Source organism: Nuphar pumila, chromosome 5, assembly GCF_984573655.1.
Source record: "Nuphar pumila chromosome 5, dmNupPumi1.hap1.1, whole genome shotgun sequence".
Taxonomy (NCBI): Eukaryota; Viridiplantae; Streptophyta; class Magnoliopsida; order Nymphaeales; family Nymphaeaceae; genus Nuphar; species Nuphar pumila.
Window position 1 is genome coordinate 11,123,319 of NC_143253.1, and position 10,167 is coordinate 11,133,485.

Genomic DNA, 10,167 nt, shown 5'->3' on the forward strand with positions numbered 1-10,167 from the left:
TCAAGTATTACAATACATTCAAATAAAATTTTTAATCATTCACACCAAGTATTGCAATACAACTCACATCAAGTATTACAATGCATTTAAATAGAGGTTTGTAGTATAAGATTTTGCTCACTAGCTTGAGAATTCTTCCTCGTCACTAGTTTGACTTTCTTCTTCTTCTTCTTCTTCTTCTTTTTCTTCATTGTTTGCCCATCCACTTGGTACATCATTTGGATCACATTCCTCTATGAATGTTTCATCGGCCAATGGAGATATGACATGCATATCATGCGCAACATCGTGACCATAAGCGAAGTCACAGACATCATCTGATTGATAGTAATCACTGTCTTCAGCTAACTCATCTTCCTGTAACTGATCATACTCGGGGTATAGTTTGGATTTCACCTTGCAAACTGCCCACCATTCATTTCTATCTGACTTTTTTATACTCGGATATGAAGTATAATAACTTGTTGAGCTTGCGAGGCTAATATGAATGGTTCATATGTTCCAAACCTGGATTTATGATTCACCTCCACAATGCCTGAAGCTTTGTCGAGTCTTGTTGCAGTTGGATCAAACCAATGACACTTGAATATCGTAACCCTGTTATTCATGCCTAAGTAAGTCAACTCCATTATTTCCTCTATAACACCGTAGTAATCATGTTCATTTTCACCGTAGCTGCTACCCTTGACACACACGCCACTATTTATCGTTGATTTGTTTATACCGTAGTCTTTTGTATGGAATCGATAACCATTTACAATATACCCGTTGTAGCATTGCACAACTTTGGTCGGACCATTTTCTAAATCACATATTCCTTGATCTTTAACATCACCATTGCGAACCTACGCACAAACATAAACAATGATTGTGATCACGATCAATTAAGTAACTTAGTGTTGTTTATAAGTACAAAATTTATGTTAGCTTCTTTACCAACAGTTTCAACCACTCCACAAACTTAGTTTCACGTTCTTTTTGTACTTCTGCATCAGTGAGATGTGAAACTTCGTTTTGCAACTCCAGATCAAATCATCTGCAAACCACAAATACTTATATTACCGAGTCATGTATCCACATATAGAACATAAAAGGATTTATAATTGAGTTGCATATATATATACTTACTCGATGTATGGGTCGATCGCTGAGCAATTAAAAAGAATATAGATGTGTGCTGCATCTTGCTCTCAATCTGTCAATAGCCTTGATCGGCAACTACCAAATGCATGCCCAAGTGGTTGAAATATCGACAGCTTGTCAGCTACAGTTACTTGTTCTCCATCATCGTTACGGGGCGGGCATGTGTAACGTGTTGGAATATGAGGTTCGAAGTACATAGATGAGAAATTTGAAATCTCTTCTAAAGTGTACGCCTCACAAATAGAGCCTTCTACTCTTGCTTTATTACGAACCTTTTTTTTAGGTCGAACATGCATCTGACAAGAATATACATTTCAAATTTTAAATATCTGTCATTAAAGAGACAAATATAAAAAAACATATACCTTTCAAATGGGTACATCCATCGATATTGCACAGGGCCACCAACCCTTAGTTCATATGGCAGATGTATGATCAAATGTTCCATAACATCAAAAAATGCTGACGGAAATATCTTTTCTAACAGACAAACTGTGGTGATGACAGAGTCCTCGAGATTCTTTACATCTGATACAACGACCTCCGATGCGCACAATGTTCTGAAAAATCCGCTCAACTGAGACAATACCCCTCATATAGGTTTGTCTAACATATCATGGAATGCTAGGGGTATCAATCGTTGCATAAAGATATGACAATCATGGCTCTTCAACCCATATAACTGTCCATCGTCAATCTTCACAGCCCGAGCAATGTTAGAGACATATCCATCTGGAAATCTCAGTTGTCTCAACCATTGACATACATGTTTTATTTGATCAGGTCCAAGCACGTACTTCGCCATTGGTTTCAGTACTTTGCCATTATACTCTTTGGGTTTCAATTCTGGTCTTTTACATATTAATTTTAAATCTATACGGGCCTTCGGATTATCCTTCGTTTTTCCTTTAATATTCATTACTGTATTGAACACATTATCAAACACATTTTTCTCTACATGCATCACATCCAAATTATGTCGTATCAATAGGGTCGGCCAATACGGTAGTTCCCAAAAAATAGTTTTTTTCGTCCAATTGTGATCCTTCCCAAATCCACGGAAGGGTGTAGGACTGCGGGCATCTGTTAATACATCTAGAAAGTATCGCAATCTTCTTAGAATCTCTATGTCAGACAATCTTGAGGATGAACCTTCCGTTTTAGTTGTGCCTGCTGTAAATGCATTCTTTTGACGTCGGAACGGATGATCGCTGGGTAGAAATTGACGATGGCAATCAAACCAGCAAGGCTTCCTTCCATGCCTCAATCTAAAAGCTTTGGAATCCTCCATGTAGTACGGACAAGCCAACCTCCCATGTGTGCTCCAACCAGATAACATACCATATGCAGGGAAGTCACTGATTGTCCATAGAACAACGGCCTTCATGTTGAAATTTTGTTTTTTGTGGGCATCATACGTGGTAACACCGTCATCCCACAGTACTTTTAATTCATCAATCAATGGCCTTAGATATATATCAAGATTTTGGCCAGGTGAGGTCGGACCAGGGATCAACAGAGACAAGAAAAGATTTGGACGTTTCATACACAAGCTTGGTGGAAGGTTGTATGGAGTTACAAATACTGGCCAGCATGAGTATGGAGTTGATCTACCCCAAAATGGATTAAATCCATCTGTACATAGACCGAGTCTAACATTTCGCACTTCCATTGCGAAGTTCTAATGAGTACGATCAAAGTGCTTCCAAGCTTCAGCGTCAACAGGATGCGTGATCTTGTTTTCATCGTGTTGAACTTTATTTGCATGTCATTTCATGTGTTTAGCTGTCCTTGAAGACATATACAATCGCTGCAATCTAGGAGTGATAGGAAAGTAGCAGAGCGACTTGTATGAAACTTCCTTTGATCTCGTGCTACCATTGCCTCTTGTCTTTGGCTTGAACCGAGGATGCCCACATGACGGGCATGATATGTCGTTTTTCTGCTCCTTGAAATACAACATGCAGTGATTTGGACAAGCATCAATCTTTTTGTAACCCATACCTAGAGCGTTGACCATAACTTTCGCACGATAGAAATTTTGTGGCAATTTCTCATCTTTAGGCAACATACTCTTCACAATCATGCACAAACGGTCAAAACATGATTGACTCAAATTATACTCGGACTTCAAATTCATTAGTTGAAGAACTGCAGACAAGATAGTGTGACTCTCACAACCATTCCAAAGTGGCTCATCAGCATCTCTAAGTAAATCATAAAATCTACTAGCTGCATCGTTTGGTGATTATTCATCTACGGCAGTTCTTACATCACTAGAACTCATAGCAGAACCCAGTTCTGTTCCTGCAGCATCAAATATCAAATTCGTATATGGATTATCGTGCACCACATTCACCCGTGCATTAAAATCGTTTCTAAATTCTTCTCCATGAAACATCCAGTTCTGATAATCACTCACAAAACCCTTCCTATATAGGTGATGTCTAACGCCATGAGGTTCTACAAATCGATTATTCATACAAATCTTGCAGGGACACCTAATCCGACCTGTGGGATCTACCGTACTGACACTTGCCGTTGCAAATTCAATAAAACTGTCGACACCATCCATATATTTATGTGATAACTCATTGTCCACTATCCTACGGTACATCCATTCACGGTTTGCAGTCATTCTGTCGTATGATGTTACGAATAGTATCCTAACCAGTTAAAAGAGAACCATCAGAATGCTATGATGAAGAAAATATCAAATTTATCATGCAATATATGATGTCATACAATCACAAGAATTATGATGCATGCATTGATAACTTAATATTTTCATGTGCAAACTATTCATGACACAATACATTCATTTGAAGCATGCTTTCAGTATACAATTTCACATGGAAGACATAATCAAATTGAAAGTAACTACATGTAAGCATGGATACAATCACATCAAACATTGCAATACATCGAAATAATTCATATCAAACAAATGTCAAACATGTACCTGCAGCAAACACACTTCAATATCCCACTAACTACTACCATGCATAGCATGGACTCCGTACTCAAAAAATAAGAACACTTCCATATTCATACAATAAAATCATGCTCAGCATGATCTCCGAACTCCAACAAAGCAGTCCTAGATATCAACAACTAAGTGAGTGTGTGAACAATAAAGTGTTACATTCAATAAATTAAATAACATGTGATGCGCTTGCATCACTTACTCACCACGGGTATTTACCCGATTTGCATTGTTTTTGTCACTTACTTACCACGGGTGGCGGGGCACAAGCGAGTTCTGTTGAGAAATCTGCAAAAAAAAATGATGTTTTAAAATGAAGTCACCATGAAATTATTCGACCATATTAAATCATAAAACCTTAAAATACAAGAAAATAAATTATAAATAAACCAAAACATCATAAACTATAAGAAAAATAAACCATAAAATTAAATAAAAAAGCCACAATTTAAACCTTAATCAAACAAGGAAAAAACCTGCCCTAATCAAATACAAAAAAATCCTTAATCAAATTAACTAAAAAGTATTAATTAAAAAAATGTGATTTAAATCCCTAATTATAGAAAATAAAAATAAAAACTCTAAATAAATAAAAAAACCCTAATCAAATTAACTATAAAAGCCTTAATTAAAAAATTTTGATTTAAAGTCCTAACCAAATTAACTAAAAATCCTTAATTAAAAAAATTATGATTCAAATCCCTAATCATAGAAAATAAAAATAAAAGCTCTAATCAAATCCAAGAAAACCCTAATCAAATTAACTATAAAATGCCCTAATTTTTAAATTTTGATTCAAAGCCCTAATAAAACAAAATCAAATAAAAAACCCTAATTAAATTAACTACAAATAGCCTTAATTTAAGAAATTTGATTCAATTGCCTAATAAATGAAAATCAAAATAAAAAATCGTAATCAATGAAAATCAAAGAAAACTAAACAATAAAAATAAAATAAAAACCATAATTTCTGAAAAAAGAAAAAAAAGAGCAAGAAACCAGGGGGTCGACCCCCGGCCGGACATCAAAAGAGGTTGACCCCCTGGCGAACACGGCAGGGGGTTGACCCCTGGCCGGACACGGCAGGGGGTTGACCCCCTGCCGGACATCAAAAGGGGTTGACCCCCTGCCGGACACGGCGGGGGGTTGACCCCCTACCAGGGTTGACCCCCGGCCGGACACGGCAGGGGGTCGACCCCCGGTCGGACACGACAGGGGGTCGACCCCCGGTCGGACACGACAGGGGGTCGACCCCCGGTCGGACACGGCAGGGGGTCGACCACCTACCGGGGTCGACCGCCTGGCGGAGTCGACCCCCTGCCGGAAAACGCAGGGGGTCGACCCCCAATCCATTTAAGGTGAAATACGTACCTGCGGTTGCTCCGGACAGCGGCGGCAGCAGCGTAAGGTTGACGGAGATCGACTTTCGGCGAACGGTGGGGGCCGGCAGAGAGGTCGACGGGATGTATAGGGCGGCCGAAGGAAGAGGGCGGCAGGAGGGAGAGGGCGGCGGGCGGGAGCAGCGAAAAGAGAAAGGAAAAAGAGGGCTGGGATTAGGGGTAATGCGACATTTAGCGACGGCTTAGCGACGAATTAATTCCGTCGCTAAGCCATCGTAATTCAAAAAACGAAAAAGGCGACAGAAAATATTTCGTCGCCTAGGCCGTCGCTATGTTGCGACGAAATTTTAGCCGTCGCAATTCCATCGCTAACTGCCGTATTTATTGCGACAAAATATTCTCTCGCACAATCCGTCGCTACTTAGCGACGGATTTTGCGAGGGAATATAATATGTCGCTAGTTTCATAAAATTCTACAAATATAGCGACATATTCATTTCTCTCATTAATCCGTCGCTAAGTAGCGACGATATAACTCCGTCGCTAATCAACTATTTTTTTGTAGTGCTTGTCTCTCTTTGCAAATCCGTATACACAAAATGGTTGTAACCTTCTTTGTTGCTTGTCCTTACAATTTAATTTGCTTGCCAAACAAGTCTCCCTCGAAAGAGCCAAATTTTTGTGCATGGACCCTTTGTTTGGTAGAACAATTTGGTGTCATGAGGAGGATCATATCACAATTTAAATATAAATATACTCTATTATAAAGTTAGGGAAAATGTGTAAGTGCGTGATCACTTTCTAAAATGACCAAAACGAACTCGTGATGGACACTCCAAGCGAGGTTCCGCCAAACAATAGCTTTAGCGGCGACAATCGCCACTAAAGGTGTTGTATGGGACATTTAGCTGCGACAAAAGTCATTGCTAAATCTCTGAGACCTTTAGCGACTTTTGTCGCTGCTAAAAGTGTTAGCACGGAAACCCTTCCGCTGAGCGCCCATCGTGTGTGCGATGGACACCCAGCAGAAGTTCACTTCGGTGCAAGTTCGAAAGTGATCATGCACATACGTGTTTATGTTTTGTATGCAAATAAATACACTTAAACCGTGGCAAGTCACAAAGATCATTGAGATTAATCACTTGTTGTCTAATTAACGATTAATCATGTTTTTTTATAACCTATTAATCACAATTTTATGAGGAATTGACTTGGTGAGTTTGACCAATCTTTTCCTGATTGATCTTAATTTAGAGACATTTAGAAGCGAGAAAATGGTAAGAAAAGTGTAATTAAAAAAGAAAAATAACAACTTTTCCAACCATTCCAAACAAGAGAACTTTTTTTTAAGAAAAAGTTTTTCTAAAAAGTGTACTTTTTTATAGAAAAAATTCCTCCACCCCCAAAGTGAAAGAATTCTTCCTAATATTTTTTTTTATAAGCGCAACTCATCTCATCCCATGTTGTCACAATAAGAGCTATTGTTTTATTATTGTGATAATAGCCTCCTTGACCATTACTATTATGATGTTGAACATAGTTTGTTGTCAGGTTTGACATTGATTCATCATGACTCATATTAGTGATTTGGGCTTCTTCAACCAGCAATAGGCTGTGAAGCTCGTCTATGGTGACTGGCTCACTCCGAGTGGAAATTGAGGTTTTAAAAGCTGCATATTTCTATGGCAAACCTCTAAGTAAATGCAATACCATATCCTCCTCGATGACAGGTCAAGAGGCCATTTTTCGAGTTGGTGAGAAAGCAATCTTGCCTTCTAAAAGTATTCATCTATAGTTTACACTCATTTCTTTAAATTGTGCAATTAATCTTTCAATTATAACACCTTGAAATGCGACTTGGCAGCATATGCATTTTTCAAAGCATTCCAAACCTCATAAAAGGATTTTAAATCAACAATTTAAGCATAAATTCACTCAGAGAGAGAGAGAGAGAGAGAGAGAGAGGATAATCTAGCTAAGAAGGAGCTGATCATGCCTAAGCCATGTGACAGTTAAAATTGATGACTTGAGTTTTACGATAAAATATAGTTGGCCGAGCATCTCTTGGTCCCGTCTATAAAACTATATAATTCATAAGACAACAGTACGTAGGGGAGTAAACTGCGACTCCCACAACAGAAAATTGACTGTTGTTAGTTTGGTATTCAAAAAATACTATAAGCTAGCAGGAGCGGGCAACATTGGAAGAGAAGGTGAACTCATCTGAGAACCGGCTGATGATGACGCTGCCATTGAGCTTTAAGATGAACAGGCAAGAAACAACACCATCTGGTATGATGTTGACGAGGCTTTTACGGTGGCTATGATACCATAAAAGTGCTGATATCTTTCAGACATTCACGGCAGATTAAGCAGCAAAGAGATGAACACAGGAGCTAACGTGGTTCCATGCAAACTGCACCCATGTCCACGATATCAAGATCTCACGCCCTTTTTCACCGTGTGAGTTAACCACTATATAAATAAGGTATAAGATCTTGGAGAGATCAAGAGATCCTTTACAATCACACCTTTCAGCATTAGGACCTATATTTTGGATAGAAGTTATCTTGTTTGTTAAGATCAACCTCTCATTAGGTATGGTGTTGCATTTAGAATCGATCCTTTCTTTTAGTTTTTTGCCATGGGCTTTTAGGTCTTTTGACCTTATAGCCATTGGGTGTTCCCCAACGGTTAGAGGACTATATTTCTAGCCATTGGGAGCTCTCAATGGCTGGATTGGGGCCCTCTTGGTCCTTGTGGTTTGCCTATAAATGGGACCTCTTGTCCCCTTCTCATGTATGTTTTTTTAAGCATTCTCACGAGCTAATAAAGATTATTTTTTTTTTTTTATGTTTTTGTGCTCTTGAGTGATACTTGTGAGGTGTGCCCATTAGTGGCTTGTATTTTGCCCTTAGTGGTTTTGTGCTTGTTCTTGTATTGTGGTTTCATTACACATGATAGGCCCGAGGAATTGGTCATACTAGGTGATATTCCAGGCTTGACTTGCTGAAGCTTCCAAGATCCACCATGTTGCAGATAAGAAATGCGGAGAGGAAGCTAAATAAATAGCACGCAGAATGTCACTTCCATAGGAGCAGCTGAGAAATAAACTACAATTTTTTTTTCGCTAAATTGTTTGCTTCAAAGTATATTTCAGCTAGTTCTTCCCAGTCATTGTAATTGACAGTTCCTTGAAGCAAATAGTTAAATCTTGTCACGATTCATATATTTTACTAGTCATTTTCTGGTAAATGCTTTGCAAAGTCGTCAAAATTTCTAACTCTACCTGCTTGTGTAGAACCACCCGATTCCAGTTGTTTTGGTTGAGAATAGTGGGAGATGTGAGACAAATGATCTTGGTGAAAAGGTATTTTATTTTGTGGCTCTTAATTTCTTTTCTCCTTTCTTTTTCTTTATCTGCACCCTGCTCTCCTTTAGTTAAGCAGCAGCATATGTACAGGTTCTTCCCAACGGTACTGTCTGGCTTCCAACCTTGGTTGAAGAAATTGTTCATGTCATTTCAAATGGAAGCAAATCAATTCTGGTTGATAAGAAACTAATTGAAGGCCCCAACCCAAATGAGAGAGGAAAGCTTTGGATACCTCTTATCCTGGCACTTCAGGTATTCTTTTGTTATTATGCAAATGTGTTACAATTTGATGAATCTGTGGACAACTGATTCACTGCTTGTTTTGGAATCTTCAGTATTTCTTTGTGATTAAACCAATCCAGCGTTCAATCAGAGACGATATTAATTAGGAGAGCCGGCCTCTCTGGGAGCTTCGAGATTTGGGGTTAGCTGATCGTCGCTTTTGATGCTTCATCTCTTGAATGTATTTTTGTGAAGAAATCTTTTAGAATGCATCCAGGCTTTAGCCTCTTCTAATGATTCTGTGTGTGTGTGGGATCATTTAGCATGGTTTGCACTTTGCACATAAGCAGGTGAATTTTTTATTATTCAATGATCAAGTGGATTGTCTTTTACTTTTTCTGAATGTGCTGAACTGTTGGAAAAAAAATGAAAATTGTGTTCTGTTTTATGCCAATGAGAGAACATGCTTCATTCTTAATCGATATCATGCTAAGGATGGTATTTTTTGTTTGGAGTCTTGGAATTGGATGTAATTGGGCCATTTCCCATCAAAATTTATTTCTTTTCCCCTGTTTTGATGGCCGAATTTTGATGGAAATTGGATTCCAACCAGTTCAGACCTCATTTTCTGAGTGTACTGTTGCGGATATACAACTATCCCAAGATGCTCCTGCCGCGTTGATCACGCCTTTCCGAAGATTCCTTTTTAAGAAGGCAGAGAATATTGTGGCATCTTTTTCATTTGATAACAAACCCCTGTTATGCTTTTCATTGGCATCACTCTGAAGACACTTTTATTTAGCTCATCAATTGGGCTTTATTACTTGACCAGCGTGCAAACTTTAACAACGAGGACTTTACAAGTATTTTAAGCCTCTTATCTAGTCTTATTGATTTGCAGGATGGCATTTGATAATGGCACTATCACATTATGTTGACTCTAGTAATCATAAACGGAAAATGACCGTATTTTATGGGTAATTTTACCCGATTCCTAAAAACCATATAAATTTTTTTTTTATGTTCTTCTGATATTCAAGATCACATATATCCGACATCGTTGGGACCTTTTTACCCTTCACAACTGCCAATTTAGGCATATT

The 10,167-nt window shown here is 38.4% G+C and overlaps 1 long non-coding RNA gene across 1 annotated transcript; it reads left to right on the forward strand.

Annotated features, from left to right (window-relative positions):
- Positions 1-8,785: 8,785 nt before the first annotated feature.
- Positions 8,786-9,308, forward strand: LOC149836773 (uncharacterized). The gene is made up of 3 exons (XR_016432056.1): positions 8,786-8,839; positions 8,933-9,094; positions 9,178-9,308. It is a non-coding gene; the product is annotated as an uncharacterized LOC149836773 (long non-coding RNA).
- The last annotated feature ends 859 nt before the right edge of the window (positions 9,309-10,167 follow it).